This window comes from Cervus elaphus, chromosome 17 (assembly GCF_910594005.1).
Source record: "Cervus elaphus chromosome 17, mCerEla1.1, whole genome shotgun sequence".
Lineage (NCBI taxonomy): Eukaryota > Metazoa > Chordata > Mammalia > Artiodactyla > Cervidae > Cervus > Cervus elaphus.
In genome coordinates, this window is record NC_057831.1 from 3533893 (window position 1) to 3554499 (window position 20607).

Here is a 20607-nt window from a genome sequence, read left to right on the forward strand (position 1 = left end):
AGCTACCAAGGAGGTATACATATATCCCCTCCCTTTTGAACCTCCCATTCTCACCCCCAACCCCCGCTTAGATATGGAGCCCCTGCTTGAGTTTCCTGAGCCATATAGCAAATTCCCATTGGCTATCTATTTTACATGTGGTAAGTTTCCATGTTACTGTTTCCATACATCTCACCCTTTCCTCCCCTCTCCCCATGTCCATAAATCTATTCTTCATGTCTGTTTCTCCACTGATGCCCTGTAAATAAATTTAAAATATAAAACAAAACACATCTTCTGTGTCTCTTGCACTGCAGGCAGATTCTTTCCCACTGAGCCATTAGAGAAGCCCAAAGGATAATCACACTGTTCTAATTCACTTTCCCAGACTTCACTTAGCTAATTTCTGGTTTCCAAATGTATGTGTGTGTCACAAAAGGGGACTCTGCAACATTCTGAAGATAGATTCATTCAAACTTCTTGCTACAAATAAAAGACAACAACAACCACAATAGCATCCTCCTACTGATATCGTAGCATTCCCATTTGGGACTAAGAAAGGCAATTGATTAAAAAAAGAGGAGATGAACTGATAGGAAAAGCAGCAGATACAAGCAATACTGTTGTGTTAAAGAACAAAAAGCTGTCAGGATAAACAGATGGGGACAGCATTGCAAATGAGAGAAAAAAATGTGATGGACAAAATGCAAAAATTATGAAGAACAATGACAACATATTTGATATGATGGTAGATGCCAAATATTATTTAAACAAGACATACTCATTTACTTATTTAAAAAGAAGATGAAGCACCATAAAAAATGCATTGATTTTCTTCAAGGAATGTATTGTACTTGTTGTTGTTCAGTCACTAAGTCATGTCCAGCTCTTTGTGCCCCATGGCCAGCAGCACACCAGGCTCACCTGTCCTTCACTACCTCCCAGTGTTGGCTCAAATTCATATCCACTGAGTCAGTGATGCTATCTAACAATCTCATCCTCTACCATCCCTTTCTCTTTGTACCTTCAATCTTTTACAGCACCAGGACCTTTTCCAGTGAGTCAGCTCTTCACATCAGGTGGCCAAAGTATTAGCTACAGCATCAGTCCTTCCAATGAATACTCAGTGTTGGTTTCCTTTAGAATTGACTGGTTTGATCTCTTTGCTGTCCAAGGGACTATCAAGAGTCTTCTCCAGCACCACAATTCAAAAGCATCAATGTCACTCAGTCTACTATATGGTCCAACTCTCACATCTATACATGACTACTGGAAAAGCCATAGCTTTGACTCTCTGAACCTTTGTCAGCAAAGTGATGTCTCTGCTTTTTATTATGCTATCTAAGTTCTGGTAGCTTTTCTTCAAAGAAGCAAGTGTCTTTTCATTTCATGGCTGCAGTCACCATTCAAAGTGATTTTAGAGACCAAGAAAATAAAATATGCTAGTGCTTACACTTTTCCCCCTTCTATTTGCCATGAAGTCATGGGACCAATTGTGAATATCTTAGTTTTTTGAAAGTTGAGTTTTAAGCTAGCTTTTTCACTCTCCTCATTTACCCTCATAAAGAGGCTATTTATTTCCTCTTCACTTTATGAGATTAAAGTGGCATCATCTGCATATCTGAGATTGTTGATGCTTCTTCTGACAATCTTGATTCCAGCTTGTGATTCATCATGCCCAGAGTTTCCTACAATGCACTCTGCATAAAAGTACAGAATGACAATATACAGCTGCATCATACTCCTTTCACAACTTTGAAACAGTCTCTTGTTCCATGTCTCGTTCTAACTGCTGCTACTTGACTCACATACAGATTTTTTTAGGAGACAGGCAAGGTGGCCTGGTATTCTCATCTCTGTAAGCACTTTCCACAATTTGATAAAGTGCTACATTCAATATGCCAGCAAATATGGAAAACTCAGCAACGGCCACAGGACTGAAAAAGGTCAGTTTTCATTCAAAATCCAAAGAAGGGCAATGCCAAAGTATGTTCAAACTAACGTACAACTATACTCATTTCACATACTAGCAAGTTATTGCTCAAAATCCTTTAAGCTGGGCTTCAACAGTACATTAACTAAGAACTTCCAAAAGTATACGCTGAGCTTAAAAAAGGTAGAGGAACCAAAGATCAAATTGCCAACATCTGTTGGATTATAGAAAAAGGAAGAGAATTCCACAAAAATATCTATTTCTGCTTCACTAACTATGATAAATTGTTCGACTGTGTGCCAAATCTCACAACAAACTGAAAAATTTTTAAAGAGATGGAATACCAGACTACGTTACTTGTCTACTGAGAAACCTGTATGCACGTCAAGAAGCAACAGTTAGAACCAAACATGCAACAATGGACTGGTTTAAAATTGGGAAAGGAGTACATCAAGGCTGTATATTGTCACCCTGTTTATTTAATTTATATGCAGAGTACACCATGCAAAATACCTTGCAGGATAAATCACAAGCTGCAATCAAGAATGCTGGGAGAAATATCAACAACCTCCAATATGCAGATGATACCACTCTAATGGCAGAAAGCAAAGAGGTACTAAAGAGCCTCTTGACAAGGGTGAAAGAGGAGAGTGAAGAAGGTGGCTTAAAACTCAACATTGGAAAAATGAAGATCATGGCATCCAGTCCCATCACTTTATGGCAAATAGATGGGGAAAAGTGGAAACTGATATATTTTATTTTCTTGAGCTTTGAAATCACTCCGGACGGTGACTGTAGCCATGTAACTAAAAGAAGCTTGCTTCTTTGAAGAAAAGTTATGGCAAACATAAACAACAAATTAAAAAGCAGAGATATCAATTTGCCAAAGAAGGTCCATAAAGTCAAAGCTACATTTTTCCAATAGTCATGTATGGATGTGAGAGTTGGACTAATAAGAAGGCTTAGGGCCAAAGAATTAGTGCTTTCAAACTGTGGTGCTGGAGAAGACTCTTGAGAGTGCCTTGGGCTGCAAGCAGATCAAAGCAGTCAATTCTAAAGAAAATCAACCCTGAATATTCATTGGAAGGAATGGTGTTGAAGCTGAAGCTCCAATACTTTGGCCACTGGATACAAAGAGTTGATTCATTTGAAAAGATCCTGGTTCTGGGAAAGATTAAGGACAAGAAGAGAAGGTGACAACGGAGGATGAGATGATTGGATGGTATCACTGACTCAGTGGACATGACTTTGAGCAAACCCTGTGAGATAGAGAAGGACAGAGAAGCTGGCATGCTGCACTTCATGGGGTCACAGAGTCAGACATGGCTAAGTGACTGAATAACAGCACAGTTTGTTGTGATTGACACAGTCAAAGGCTTCAGCATAGTCAATGAAGCAGAAAGTAGATGTTTTTCTGAAATCCCCTTGCTTTTGTCCTGTTCCAACCAATGTTTATAATTTGATCTCTGGTTCCTCTCCTTTCTAAATCCAGCTTGTACATCTGGGAGTTCTCTGTTCAAATACTGCTAAAGCCTAGGTTAAAGAATTTTGAGCATAACCTTGCTAACATGTGAAATAAGTGCAATTGTTTGGTACTTTGGACATTCATTGGCATTGACCTTCTTTGGGACCAGAATGAAACTGACCTTTTGTGGTCCTCTGGTCACTGCTGAACTTTCAAAATTTGCTGACATATTAAGTGCAACACTTTAACAGCATCATCTTTGAGGATTTTAACTAGTTCAGCTGGAATCCTATCACTCCACTAACTTCATTCATAGCAATGCTTCCTAAAGCACACTTAACTTCACACTCCAAGATGACTGGCGCTAGCTGAGTGACCACACGTTTCCCATTATCTGGGTCATTAAGATATTTTGTGCCTAGTTTTTCTGTGTATTCATGCCACCTCTCCTTAATTTCTTCTGCTTCTTTTAGGTTTTATTATTTCTATCTTTTATTATCCCCATCCTTGCATAAAATGTTCACTTGATGTCACCAATTTTCTTGAAGAGATCTCTAGTCTTTTCCATAATATTGTTTTCTCCTATTTCTTTGCATTTTTCATTTAAGGAGGCCTTCTTATTTCTCCTTGCTATTCTCTGGAATGCTTCATTCAGTTGGGTATATCTTTTCCTTTCTCCTTTGCCTCCTTTGCCTTTTGCTTCTCTTCTTTTCTCAGCTATTTGTAAGGCCTCCTCAGACAACCACTTTGTCTGCTTGCATTTCTTTTTTGGGGGGATGGTTTTGGTCATTGCCTCCTGTACAGTGTTAGGAACCTCCATCATAGTTCCCCAGGCACTCTGTCTACCAGATCTAATCCCTTGACTCTATGTCTTATTTCCACTGTATAATCATAAGGGATTTGATTTGGGTCATACCTAGATGGCCTACAAGTTTTCCCTACTTTCTTCAATTCAAGCCTGAATTTTTTTTAAATTAATTTATTTTAATTGGAGGCTACTTACTTTACAGTATTGTAGTGGGTTTTTTTTTTTTTTTTTGCTTGTTTGTTTGTTTGTTTACCATACATTGACTTGAATCAGCCATGGGTGTACATGTGTCCCCAATCCTGAACCCCCTCCCACCTCCCTCCCCATCCCATCCCTCAATAAGGAGGTTATGATCTGAACCACAGTCAGCTCCAGGTATTGCTTTTACTGACTGTGTAGAGCTTCTCCATATTTGGCTAATAGAATATAATCAACATGATTTTGGTATTGACCATATGGTGATGTCCATGTGTAGAATCATATTTTGGGTTGTTGGAAGAGGGTCTTTACTATGATCAGTGTGTTCTCTTGACTAAACTTGTTGTTAGACTTTGCTCTGTTTCATTTTGTACTCAAAGCCAAGCTTGGGTGTTTCTTCAGCTATTAATCCCCAAAGATGAAAAGTACATCGTTTTTTGTGTTAGTTGTAGGAGGTCTTGTAGATCTTTATAGAACCAGTCGCCTTCATCTTCTTTGTCATCAGTGTTTTGGGGCATAGACTTGAATTACTATGATGTTGAATGGTTTGCCTTGGAAATGAACTGAGATCATTCTATCTTATGAGATTGAACCCAAGTACTACATTTTGGGCTCTTTTGTTGACTATGAGGGCTCCGTTATATATTTATTCTGAATTTAAAGGAAAAAATTCAAAATTCACTGGTTTATTTGAGAGTTACTTTTATTTGAGAGTTTATCTTATTTGAGAGTTTCTCTGAAGTTATTTTAGTGAGCTCAAAATGAGTTTTCAAAGTAATTTTGACACCATAGATGGATTAGTTTTGTTGGACTACAAATACTACTTTTTAAAATAAAATTTTCTCTGCTTGTTAGGCAGTCTGACATAATATGATACTCAGTGATTATTAATCCTTCTAAAGTTTAAGAAAGAGACTAGAAAAGAGAATAGCTTTAAAAGCTTGGCACAAAGAGGGTAACTTTGATTACCTTGATATTATAATATAGTCTGTGATCAAAAAAACAAAAACTTCCATAATCTTTATAACAGAAACAAGCTTAAGAGTAGCAATTTAAAGACAATGTTTTCTTTCTGTATATCTAGCCACCCAGGACAGACGGGTCTTGGTGGAGATGTTTGACAGAATGTGGTCCACTGGAGAAGGGAATGGCAAACCACTTCAGTATTCTTGCCTTGAGAAGCCCATGAACAGTATGAAAAGGCAAAATGATAGGATACTGAAAGAGGAACTCCCCAGGTCGGTAGGTGCCCAATATGCTACTGGAGCTCAGTGGAGTAATAACTCCATAAAGAATGAAGGGATGGTGCCAAAGCAAAAACAATACCCACTTGTGGATGTGACTGGTGATAGAAGAAAGGTCAGATGCTGTAAAGAACAATACTGCATAGGAACCTGGAATGTTAAGTCCATGAATCAAGGCAAATTGGAAGTGGTCAAACAGGAGATGGCAAGAGTGAACATCGACATTCTAGGAATCAGCGAAGTAAAAAGGACTGGAATGGGTGAATTTAACTCAGATGACCATTATGTGGGTCATCTGATGACTACTACTGTGGGCAGGAACCCCTTAGAAGAAATGGAGTAGCCATCATGGTCAAGAAAAGAGTCCAAAATACAGTACTTGGATGCAATCTCATAAATGGCAGAATGATCTCTGTTCGCTTCCAAGGCAAACCATGCAATATCACAGTAACACAAGCCTATGCCCCAACCAGTAACTCTGAAGAAGCTGAAGTTGAACAGTTCTATGAAGACCTACAGGACCTTTTAGAACTAACACCCAAAAAAGATGTCCTTTTCATGATAGGGGACTGGAATGCAAAAGTAGGAAGTCAAGAAACACGTGGAGTAACAGACAAATTTGGCCTTGAAAGTATGGAATGAAGCAGGGCAAAACTAATAGAGTTTTGCCAAGAGAACACACTGATCACAGCAAACACCTTCTTCCAATAACACAAAAGAAGACTCTACACATGGACATCACCAGATGGTCAACACCAAAATCACATTGATTATATTCTTTGTAGCCAAAGATAAAGAAGCCCTATACAGTCAGCAAAAACAAGACTGGGAGCTGACTGTGGCTCAGTTCATGAACTCCTTATTGCCAAATTCAGACTGAAATTGAAGAAAGTAGGGAACCACTAGACCATTCAGGTATGACCTAAATCAAATCCCTTATGACTATACAGTGGAAGTGAAAAATAGATTTAAGGGACTAGATCTGATTGACAGAGTGCCTGATGAACTATGGATGGAGGTTCGTGACATTGTAGAGGAGACTGGGTTCAAGACCATCCCCATGGAAAAGAAATGCAAATAGAAAAAATGGTTGTCTGAGGAGGCCTTACAAATAGCTGTGAAAGAAGAGAAGTGAAAAGCAAAGGAGAAAAGAAACATATTCCCATCTGAATGCAGAGTTCCAAAGAATAGCAAGGAGAGGTAAGAAAGCCTTCCTCAGTGATCAATGCAAAGAAATAGAGGAAAAAAACAGAATGGGAAAGACTAGAGATCTCTTCAAGAAAATTAGAGATACCAAAGGAACATTTCATGCAAAGATGGGTTCGATAAAGGACAGAAATGATATGGACCTAACAGAAACAGGAGATATGAAGAAGAGGTGGCAAGAACACACAGAAGAACTGTACAAAAAATATCTTCACGACCCAGATAATCATATGGTGTGATCACTCACCTAGAGCCAGATATCCTGGAATGTGAAGTCAAGTGGGCCTTAGAAAGCATCACTATGAACAAAGCTAGTGGAGGTGATGGAATTCCAGTTGAGTTATTTCAAATTCTGAAAGGTGATGCTGTGAAAGTGCTGCATTCAATATGCCAGCAAATTTGGAAAACTCAGCAGTGGCCACGGGACTGGAAAAGGTCAGTTTTCACTCCAGTCCCAAGGAAAGACAATCCCAAAGAATGCTCAGACTACCACACAATTGTACTCACCTCACATACTAGTAAAGTAATGCTCAAAATTCTCCAAGCAAGGCTTCAGCAATACATGAACCATGAACTTCCAGATGTTCAAGCTGGTTTTAGAAAAGGCAGAGGAACCAGAGATCAAATTGCCAACATCTGTTGGATCATTGAAAAAGCAAGAGAGTTCCAGAAAAACATCTATTTCTGCTTTATTGACTATGCCAAAGCCTTTGACTGTGTGTATCACAATAAACTGTGGAAAATTCTGAAAGAGATGGGAATACCAGACCACCTGACCTGCCTCTTGAGAAACCTGTATACAGGTCAGGAAGCAATAGTTAGAACTGGACACGGAACAACAGACTGGTTCCAAACAGGAAAAGGAGTACATCAAGTCTGTATATTATCACCCTGCTTATTTAACTTATATGCAGAGTACATCATGAGAAACGCTGGGCTGGAAGAAGCACAAGCTGGAATCAAGATTGCTGGGAGAAATATCAATAACCTCAGATATGCAGATGACACCACCCTTATGGCAGAAAGTGAAGATGAACTAAAGAGCCTCTTGATGAAAGTGAAAGAGGAGAGTGAAAACGTTGGCTTAAAGCTCAACATTCAGAAAACTAAGATCATGGCATCTGGTCCCATCACTTCATGGCAAGTAGATTGGGAGACAGTGGAAAGAGGGTCAGACTTTATTTTTTGGGGGGGGGGGGGCTCCAAATCACTGCAGATGGTGCCTGCAGCCATGAAATTAAAAGACGCTTACTCCTTGGAAGGAAAGTTATGGCCAACCTAGATAGCATATTAAAAAGCAGAGACATTACTTTGCCAACAAAGGTCCATCTAGTCAAGGCTATGGTTTTTCCAGGGGTCATGTATGGATGTGAGAGTTGGACTGTGAAGAAAGCCGAGCACCGAAAAATTGATGCTTTTGAACTGTGGTGTTGGAGAAGACTCTTGAGAGTCCCTTGGACTACAGGAGATCCAACCAGTTCATCCTAAAGGACATCAGTCCTGGATATTCATTGGAAGGACTGATGTTGAAGCTGAAACTCCAATACTTTGGCCACCTTATGCAAAGAGCTGACTCATTGGAAAAAACCCTGATGCTGGGAGGGATTGGGGGCAGGAGGAGAAGGGACAACAGAGGATAAGATGGCTGGATGGCATCACTGACTCGATGGACATGAGTTTGTGTGGACTCTGGGGATTGGTGATGGACAGGGTGGCCTGGCATGCTGTGCTTCATGGGATTGCAAGGAGTCAGACACGACTGAGCGACTGATCTGAACTGAGAAAAATAAATTTTCATAAATGTTCTTGACTAGTGTATATGATCTTTTGTATATTGGCAAGTCATCTGATTTCAGTCTCTAAATTCTATTCTTTAACTATATGCCCAGAAGAGACTGTTTTTTTCATCATAAACATTTATTGATATGCTTTTTGAAATAATTTTTATTCCTAAATTTCAGAATTTTTTGCCAAATCCTAACATTTATAGTAAATATCTAACATGATGTTTTTTCAAATAAAAATTTAAATTGTTGCATTCAAGAAGCTATAACATATTAAGAGTTTTTAAATGATATAAATAAAAGGAGCTTAAACCTAAGAATTCTATCATAATATAATCCTTAACTGAAAAAATGAGCAGACACTCAAAGAAAACTACCGTTCTCAATTAAAAACATATCTTTAATGTTAGAGTGAATAACTATAATCATGTCAATCCACTGATTTGAAATAAGACTGAACATAAATAATCAACCTCTTTTTTGTTTCCATCTTCTAAATACATGAGAATTTATCTTCAAACTTGGAAATACAGTACAAAGAATTCAAAGAGAAAACTGCTGTCTGAAAGGTGGAGAAAGGAGCTCTTTTCACCAGAAAAGAGCACAATTGCTTATAAAAATTAATTCATTTTCAAGACTTGTTCAATTTTTATTATGTGGTACTGGAATAATTTACAGGTATTAATCATTGTGGAACATCTTGAGAATTAATGGAAAGGAAAAAATATTCTAAAAAATAGAATATTCCACCATCTTGAATAACAAATAACATTATAGAATGGATTTTTGAAAGTATAGACAAGTGAATTTGATATAAATGCTTTTTCCTTTTTATTGCTAGATTATTCTAGTTTTGATTATGCAGCATATTATATTTATGCATTCTTTTCAGAATATTTTTCCTATGGTTCAGGCACATGACAATATTTTTATTTTTTAAACTGAATAGATGTTTACTCATATTACCATGCTTATTTTGTAAATTATTTATCAAGGAGTAACTTGCATAGATAAAACATACCAATAAATTGTATAGTTGGATCGGTTTTTAAGACTGTACTTAGACATGTGAGCACAACTAAAATAAACAATGTTCTTGGAGGAAGAAGATGGCAGAGAAGTAGGTGGACAAGGAGTACATGTCTCTCCATGGATACATCAGGAATACACCTTCAGAAACAGAAGTGCTTGCAGAGCACCAGCTGAGAGTGGGCAGGAATACCTGGCCACCAGAAAAGACTATATAGAACCATGCAAAACTTGGTAGGATGAAGGAACTAGGGGGAAAATCAGAAGTGTTAGCAGGACTGGACTTGCCCTCAGGAGGTAGGGGGACTGAAGCAGGGTTTCGATCCCCAAATTGAGGCAATTAAATGGGTCAGAGGAGAAACATTTGAGACTGAGAGTGAAGCAGTTGATTTAGGGCAGTCAAAATGGAATGAGAAACAGAAAATTGGATTAAAGATTTACTGCCCCGTCCATCAGAACAAGACCCAATTTCCCCCTCAGTCAGTCTCTTCCATCAGGAAGTTTCCATAAGCCTCTTAACTTTCTCCATCAGATGGCAGACAGAATGAAAATCACAAGCACAGAAAACTGAACAATCTGATCACATGGACCACAGCCTTGACTAACTCAATGAAGCTATGAGCCATGCCATGTAGGACAACTCAAGACAGATGGGTCATGGTGAAGAGTTCTGACAAAAAGTGGTCCACTGGAGAAGGGAATGGCACACCACTTCAGTATTACTGCCTTGAGAACCCCATGAACACTATGAAAAGGCAAAAAGATAGGACACTGAAAGATGAACTCCCCAGGTCAGTAGCTGCCCAATATGCTACTGGAGATCAATGGAAAAACAAGACAGAAAGAATGAAGAGACAGAGCCGAAGCAAAAACAACACCCAGTTGTGGATGTGACTGGTGATGGAAATAAAGTCTGATGCTATAAAGAGCAATGTTGCATAAGAACCTGGAATGTTAGGTCCATGAGTCCAGGCAAATTAGAAGTGGTCAAACAGGAGATGGCAAGAGAGAGCATTGACATTTGAGGAATCAGTGAACTAAAATGGACTGGAATGGGTGAATTTAACTCAGATGAAAATCTGATACTGTGGGTAAGAATCCCTTAGAAGAAATGGAGTAGCCATCATAGTCAACAAAAGAGTCCAAAATGCAGTACTTGGATGCAATCTCAAAAATGACAGAATGATGTCTGTTCATTTCCAAGGCAAACCATTCAATATCACAGTAATCCAAGTCTATACCATGAGCAGGAATGCTGAAGAAGCTGAAGTTGAAAGGTTCTAAGAAGACCTACAAACCTTCTAGAACTAACACCCCAAAAGACGTCCTGTTCATTATAGGGGATTGGAGTGAAAAAGTAGGAAGTCAAGAAATACCTGGAGTAACAGGCAAATTTGGCTTTGGAGTACAGAAGGAAGCAGTGCAAAGGCTAATGGAGTTTTGCCAAGAGAATGCACTGGTCATAGCAAACACCATCTTCCAACAACACAAGAAAAAACTCTACATGTGGACATCACCAGATGATCAATACTGAAATCAGATTCATTAAATTCTTTGTAGCTAAAGATGAAGAAGCTCTATACAGTCAGCAAAAACAAGACTGGGAGCTGACTGTGGCTCAGATCATGAACTCCTTATTGCCAAATTCAGACTTAAATTGAAGAAAGTAGGGAAAACCCCTAGACCATTCAGGTATGACCTAAATCAAATCCCTTAAGATTATACAGTGGAAGTGAGAAATAGACCCAAGGGTTTAGATCTGATAGACAGAGTGCCTGAAGGACTATGGACAGAGATTTGGGACACTGTACAGAAGGCATGGATCAAGACATTCCCCAAGTAAAAAAAAAACACAAAAAGGCAAAATGGTTGTCTGAGGAGGTCTTACAAATAGCTGAGAAAAGAAGAGAAGCAAAAGGCAAAGGAGAAAAGGAAAGAGATACCCATTTGAATGTAGAATTTCAAAGAATAGCAAGGAGAGATAAGAATCCCTTCCTCAGTGATCAAAGCAAAGAAATACAGGAAAACAATAGAATGGGAAAGTCTAGAGATCTCTTCAAGAAAATTAGAGATACCAAGGGAACATTTCTTTCAAAGATGGGCACAGTAAAGGACAGAAATGGTATGGACCTAACAGAAGCAGAAGATATCACAAAGAGGTGGCAAGCATACAGAATAATTGTACATAAATGATCTTCACGACCCAGATAATCACAATGGTGTGATCACTCACCTAGAGCCAGATGTTCTGGAATGGGGAGTCAAGTGGACCTCAGGAAACCTCACTATGTACAAAGCTAGTGGAGGTGATGGAATTCCATTCAGCTATTTCACATCCTAAAAGATGATGCTGTGAAAGTGCTTCACTCAATATGCCAGCAAATTTGGTAAACTCACCAGTGGCCACAGTACTGGAAAAGGTCAGTTTTCATTCCAATCCCAAAGAAATGCAATGCCAAAGAATGTTCAAACTACCACACTATTGTACTAATCTAGTATGCTAGTAAAGTAATCCTCAAAACTCTTCAAGCCAGGATTCAACAGTACATAAACCATGAACTTCCAGATGTTCAAGCTGGATTTAGAAAAGGCAGAAACCAGATATCAAATTGCCGACATCTGTTGGATCATCGAAAAAGCAAGAGAGTTCCAGAAAAACATCTATCTCTGTTTTATTGACTATGCCAAAGCCTATGACAGTGTGGATCACAAGAAACTGTGGAAAATTCTTCAAGAGATATGAATACCAGACCACTTTACCTGCCTCCTAAGAAATCTGTATTCAGGTTAAGAAGTAAGTCAGAACTGGACATGGAACAACAGACTGGTTCCAAATAGGAAAAGCAGTACGTCAAGGCTGTATATTGTCACCCTGCTTATTTAACTTATATGCGGAGTACATCATGAGAAATGCTGGGCTGGAAGAAGCACAAGCTGGAATCAAGATTACTGGGAGAAATATCAATAATTTCAGATATGCTGATGACATCACCCTTAGGGCAGAAAGCGAAGAACTAAAGAGCCTCTTGTTGAAAGTGAAAGAAGAGAGTAAAAGTTGATTTTTCAGAAAACTAAGATCACAGCTTCTGGTCCCATCACTTCATGACAAATAGATGGGGAAACAATGGAAACAGTGACGAACTTTATTTTGGGGGGAAATCACCACAGATGGTGATGGCAGCCATGGAAATTAAAAGATGCTTGCCCCTTGGAAGATAAGCTATGACCAACCTAGATAGCATGTTAAAAAGCAAAGACATTACTTTGCCAACAAAGGTCCATCTAGTCAAAGCTATGATTTATCAAGTAGTCATGTATGGATGTGAGAGTTGGACCATAAAGAAAGCTGAGTGCGAAGAATTGATGCTTTTGAACTGTGGTTTTGGAGAAGACTCTTGAGAGTCTCTTGGACTGCAAGGAGATCCAACCAGTCCATCCTAAAAGAGACCAGTTCTGGGTGTTCATTGGAAGGACTGATGCTGAAGCTGAAACTCCAATACTGTGGCCACCTGATGAGAAGAACTGACTCATTTAAAAAGACCCTGATGCTGGAAAAGATTGAAGGCAGGAGGAGAAGGGGACGACAAAGGATGAGATGGTTGGATGGCATCACCGACTGAATAGATATGAGTTTGAGAAAACTCCAGGAGTTTGTGATAGACAGGGAGGCTTGGTGTGCTGCAGTCCATGAGGTCACAAAGAGTTGGAGACGACTGAATGAGAATAAGACAATCCTTGTCACAGTCATACATACTCTGGACAGGGATGCAAGTCCCCTAGAAGGCAGTGTCTAAAAGCTGGAGTGTAGGGATTGTGGAGCAATCCCAAGGCAATGTCTGCTGTTGACTGTGGGGAAACGTCCTGAGTAAATATGTGGGAGGAGTTTGTGGTGGGAAATGCCTGTGGAGGAAAGTCAGGCAGCCATGGAAGCAAGGACATACTGCTGAGTCATTCATGGGTTGTAGAGCCACCACTGTAGCCTCTCTCCTCTCACACACCAGCACCAGCAGCTGAACAATAGAGAGGCTTGTGCATCAAGCGCCTGATACCTGGAACAACAGAGTAGGATCCCACCCAGGGTGCCCCTTTAGATGCCTGATGTGCCAAACAACAGATTAGGACCCCAGCCAGGGGTGGGGGGGTGCATTTATGTGCCTGACACACCAAAGAACAGAGAATGACCTCAGGCAAGAGAGCCATCTAAGTGCCTGATTGGGAGGAGCGATGGAGAAAGACTAGCCAAAGAGACCTGATCACCAGATGCCAGAGGCTCAAAAAAAGACTCTGGTAGGGTCATAGCTCCTGCGGCTGAGGCAGTCTGTGTCCCTGCACACTTGGCACCATCAGGATCCTCACAATCCAAGCAGCTGCCAGTGACACCCTGTGCGGGAAGCCTCATCCAAATAGCAAACTAGACAAAAGTACCCAGTCATCAGCAGACAGAATTACCAACCCACTCAGCCCTGCCCATCAGAGGAAAAAAAAATTCACTTCTTCCCAGTGGAATGAAAGCACAAGTCACACCCTATATGAAGCTTAACGAACCACTGGACTAAATGTATGAGGGCAGAAACCGAAAGGAAGAAAGAATTGAAACTTGAAGCCTTGGAAAAGGAGACCTCAAACAAATTAAGTTTAAAAAAGTAGTGAAAAGGCAGAGAAATACTGCAAAAATGAAGATGCAAACTAAAACACACAAGTCCAAATAAATGAAGAAGAAATAGACAAACTATGTGAAAAAGGATTCAGGATAAAGATATTAAAGATGATCCAAAGCCTTGTAAATAGAATAGAGAAAAAGCAAGAATCAATTAACAAAGACCTAGAAGAATTAAAGAATAAACATACAGAGACAAACAACACAATTACTGGAATTAAAATACTCTAGAAGGAATCAATAGCAGAATATCTAGAATATCTGAAGTAGAAGAATGAATCAGTGAGCTGGAAGACAAAATGATGGAACTAACTGCTGAAGAGCAGAATAAAGTAAAAAAAAAGAAAACTGAGGATATTCCTGGAGAATTCTGGGACAATACTAAACACACCAACATCTGAATTATAAGGGCCCCAGAAGAAGAAGAGAAAAAGAAAGGGCATGAGAAAAATTTTGAAGAGATTATAGTTGAAAATTTCCAATATGGGAAAGGAAATAGTCAATCAAGTCCAAGAATCACAGTGATTCCCCTATAGGATAAACCCAAGCAGAAACATGCCAAGACACATACTAATCAAGCTAACAAAGATTAAACACAAAGAAAGACTATTAAAAGCAACAAGGGGAAAGCAACAGGTAACATACAAGGGAAGGGAAGTGAAAGTTGCTCAGTCATGTCCGACTCTTTGCAACCCCATGGACTATACAGTCCATGGAATTCGACAGGCCAGAATACTGAAGTGGGTAGTCTTTCCCTTCTCCAGGGCATCTTCCCAACACAGGGATCAAACCCAGGTCTGCACTGCAGGCAGATTCTTTACTAGCTGGATCACAAGGGAAGCCCCATACGGTTAGCAGCTGATTTTTCAGCAGAAACTCTGCAGACCAGAAGGGAATGGCAGGCTATATTTAAAGTACTGAAAGGGAAAAATCTACAACCAAGATTACTCTACCTGGCAAGGTCTCATTCAAAATTAGTGGAGATATCAAAAGCTTTACAGACAAGCAAAAGTTAAAAGAATTCAGTACCACCAAACCAGCTTTACAACAAATGTTGAAGAGATGTATAGTCAGAAAAAAAAAAAGAAAAAGATCTACAAAAACAAACCCCAAACAATTTTTAAGAAAATGGCAATAGGAACATAAATATCAATAATTACTTTAAATATAAATGGATTAAATGCTCTGACCAAAAGATACAGACTGGCTGAATGGATACAAAAACAAGACCCACCCCTATGCATGCTGTCTAAAAGAAACACTTTAGGCCTAAAGCACATATATACTGAAAGTGAGAGGATGGAAAAATATATTCCATGCAAATGGAAATCAAAAGAAAGCTTTAATAGGAATCCTCATATCAGATAAAATAGACCTTAAAATAAAGAATATTACAAGATATAAGGAAGGACACTACTTGATAATAATAAAGGGATCAATCCAAGAGGAAGACATAACAACTGTAAACATCTAAGCACCCAACATAGGAGCATCTCAATACCTAACGCAAACACTAACAGATATAAATGGAGAAAGTAACAGTAACACAGTAATAGTAGGCGACCTTAACACCCCACTTACACTAATGGACAGACCATCAAAACAGAAAATTAATAAGGAAACACAAGTCTTAAATGATACATTAGACTAGATGGATAGCACTGATGTCTTCAGGCCATTCCATCCAAGTACAGAATACAGTGCACATGGAACATTTTCCAGAATAGACTATATCTTGTGTCACAAATAAAAATTCAGTAAATTTAAGACAATTGAAATCATATCAAGAATCTTTTCTGACCACAACGCTATGAGACCTGATATCAATTATAAGGAAAAAAACAAAAAAACAAAACTGTAAAAACACAAACGCATAGAGATTAAACAATACGTTTCTAAATGATGGCCAGGTTATTGAGTAAATCAAAAGGGAAATAAAAAGGATTCCTAGAAACCAATGACAATGAAAACATGACAACTAAAAACCTATGTGATGCATTAAAAGCAATTCTAAGACGGAAGTTTAAAGCAATACAATCCTACTTAAAGAAACAAGAAAAAGATTGAATAGACAACCTAACTTTACACCTAAAACAACTGGAAAAAAGAACAACAGCAACAACAAAATCCGCAAAAAGCAGAAGGGAAGAAATCACAAAATCAGAGCAGAAATAAATGAAAAAAAATTAAAGAAACAATGAAAGAAACGTGAAAGTGAAGTTGCTCAGTCGTGTCTGACTCTTTGAGACCCTGTGGACTGCAACCTACCAGGCTCCTCCATCCATAGGATTCTCCAGGTGAGAATACTGGAGTGGGTTGCCATTTCCTTCTCCAGGGGATCTTCCCAACCCAGGGATTGAACCTGGGTCTCCCGCATTGCAGGCAAATGTTTTAACCTCTGAGCCACCAGGGAAGCACCAAAAAGAAATAATAGTGAAGATTAATAAAACTAAAGCTTGTTCTTTGAGAAGATAAGCAAAATTGACAAACTTTAGCCACACTCATCAAGAAAAAAAGAAGAATCAAATGAACAAAATTAGAAATGAAAAAGGAGAGGTTACAACAGACAATACAGAAATATAAAGGATTATAAGAGACTACCATGAGCAACCATATGGCAATAAAGTGGAGAACCTGGAAGAAATGGACAGATTCTTAGAAAAGTTCAACTTTCCAAAACTGAACCAGAAAGAAATAGAAATTATGAGCAACCCAAATATAAGCACTGAAACCGAAACTGTGATAAAAAAAAAAAATCTCCCAAAAAGCAAAAGCCAAGGGCCAGATGGCTTCACAGGAGAATTCTATCAAACATTTAGAGAGAAGCTAATGCCATCTTTATAAAATTCTTTCAAAAATTTGCAGAGGAAGGAATACTTCCAAACTCATTCTATGAGGCCACCATCACCCTGATACCAAAGCCAGACAAAGACAACACACAGACAAAGACAACACACACCAACTAGAGGCCAATGTCAGTTATGAACATACATGCAAAAATCCTCAACAAAATTCTAGCAAAAAAGAATTCAACATCACATTATACATACACCATACAACATGATCCAGCTGAATTTCTTCCAGGGATGCAAAGATTCTTCAATATACACAAATCAATCAATGTGATACACCATATTAACAATTGAAAGATAAAAACCACATGATAATCTCAATAGATGCAGAAAAAGCCTTTGACAAAATTCAGCACCCATTCATGATCACAACTCTTAAAAAAAATGGGCATAGAAGGAACTTACCTCAACATAATAAAGGCCATATATGATAAGTCCACAGCAAACATTCTCAATGGTGAAAAACTGAAAGCATTCCCCCTAAGATCAGGAACAAGACAAGGGTGTCCACTCTCACCACTGTTACTCAACATAGTTTTGGAAGTTGTAACTACAGCAATCAGAGAAGAAAGAGAATAAAAGGAATCCAGATCAGAAAAGAAGTAAAGCTCTCACTTTTACAGCTGACATGATACTATACATAGAAAACCCTAAAGATACTATCAGAAAAGTACTAGAGCTAATCAGTGAATTTAGCAAAGTAGCAGGATACAAATCAATACATAGAGATCACTTACATTCCTATATACAAACAATGAAAGGTCAGAAATAGAAACTAAGGAATCAATCCCATTCACTATTGCAACAAAAAGAATAAAATATCTAGGACTAATCCTACCCAAGGAGACAAAAGAACTATATACAAGAAATTATAAGACACTAAAAAGAAATCAAAGATGACATAAACAGATGGAGAGCTATTTCATGTTCCTGGGTAGGAAGAATCAATATTGTGAAAATGACTGTACTACCAAATGCAATCTACAGATTCAATATGAACCCTATCAAATTACCAACGGCATTTCTCACAGAACTAGAAAAAAATTTTTCACAATGTGTATGAAAACACAAAAGACCATGAGTAGCCAAAACAGTCTTGAGAAAGATGAGTGGAGCTGGAGGAACCAACCTTCCTGACTTCAGATTATACTACAAAGCCACGTCATCAAGACAGAGCGGTACTGGCACAAAAACAGAAATACGGGTGAATGGAACAAGATAAAAAGCCAAGAAATAAACCCACACACCTATGGACGCCTTATTTTTGACAAAGGAAGCAATCAGCAAAAGATAGCCTCTTCATTAAGTGGTGCGGGTAAAATTTGACAGCTACATGTAAAAGAATGAAATTAGAACACTTCTTGACACCAAACATAAATATAATCTCAAAATGAATTAAAAAGCTAAATGTAAGACCAGAAACTACAAAGCTCTTAGAGGAAAACATAGGCAGAACACTCAATGACATACATCAAAGCAAGATCCTCTATGACACACCTCCTAGAGTAATGGAAGTAAAAATAAAAGTAAACAAGTGGGACCTGATTAAAAGCATTTGCACTGCATAGGAAGCTATAACAAGGAGAAAAGACAACCCTCAGAATGGGAGAAAATAATAGCAAATGAATTAACTGACAAAGGATTAATTTCCAAAATATACAATCAGCTCATACAACTCAATACCAGAAAAACAAACAACCCAATCAAAAAGTGGGAAAAAGACCTAAACAGGCATTTCTCCAAAGAAGACATACAGATGGCTAACAAAGACATTAAAAAACAAAAACTCAACATTGCTCATTATTAGAGAAATGCAATTCAAAGCTACAATGGTGATACAATGGTATCATCTCACACTGGTCACAATGGCCATGATCAAAAAGTCTACAAACAATAAATGCTGGAGAGTATGTGGAGAAAAGGGAATGCTCTTGCACTGTTGGTGGGAATGTAAATTGATGTAGCTGCTATGGAAAAAGGTATGGAGATTTCTTAAAAAACTAGAAATAAAACCACCATATGACCCAGCAATCCCACTCCCAGGCATATACCTGGAGGAAACCAAAGTTTAAAAAGAAACATGTACCCCAATGTTCATTGTAGCACTATTTACAGTAGCTAAAACATGGAAGCAACCTATATGTCCAACTACAGATGAATTGATAAAGAAGCTGTGGTGCATATATACAATGGAATGTTGCTCAGCCATAGAAAGGAATGCATTTGAGTCTGTTCTAATGAGGTGGATGAACCTAGAGCCTGTTTTAGAGAGTGAAGTAAATCAGAAAGAGCAAGATAATGCATATATATGGAATCTAGAAAGATGGTACTGACGAATTTATTTGCAGGGCAACAATGGAGAAATGGAAATAGAGAACAGACTTATGAACATGGGCAGGGGGAGGAGAGGGGGAGGTGTATAGAAAGAGTGACATGGAAACTTACATTACCATATGCAAAATAGATAGCCAATGGGAATTTTCTGTGTGTCTCAGGAAACTCAAACAGGGGCTCTGAATCAACCTAGAGGGATGGGATGGGGAGGGAGATGAGAGGGAGGTTCAAGAGGGAGGGGATATATGTATACCCATGGCTGATTCACGTTGATGTGTGACAGAAAACAACAAAATTCTGCAAAGCAATTATCCTTCAATTTAAAAATAAGTAGATTTTTTAAAAAGAAAACTAAAATAAAATATGGGAAGAATACACCTTAAAAAATATAAAATAAAAGTAAACACTGTTTTCATCTCCCTAGAGCTACTTTCTTCCAGTTTCTTTTCTCCCCAAAGAGTCACCACTATGAGATCTTCTAAATCCAAAGAGTCATTTCAGCCATTTTTGAATTTTATAAAAATGCAACATGGTCTCCTCTGTACCTGGCCTTCACTTTTCATCATTTCAGCTATGGGATTCATCCATATTGATAGAGAAAATTGTAATATAACATTTTTTTATGTAACACATTGTAATATGTGAATATATTACCATTCATGTATTTATTTTGTGCTGTTAGATGTTCAGGAAGTTTAAAACTTGATACTATTATGTGCAGTTCTGTTATAAAAAATCTAGGAATAAAGCTACCATATGACCCAGAAATCTCACTACAGGGCATATACCCTGAGAAAACCATAATTCAAACATACATATGTACCACAGTGTTCATTGTGGCACTATTTACAATAGCTAGGATGTGGATGCAACCTAGAAGTCCATTGACAAATGAATTGATAAAGTAGTAGTGCTACATATAGACAATGGAATATTACTCAGCCATAAAAAGAAATTTGAGTCAGTTTCTAGTTAGGTGGATGAACCTAAAGCCTGCTATACAGGGTGAAGTAAGTCAGAATGAAAAAAGTAAATATCATATATTTCACATATATATGGAATCTGGTAAAAAGATAATGATGAATCTATTTGCAGCATAGCATTAGAGATGCAGACAT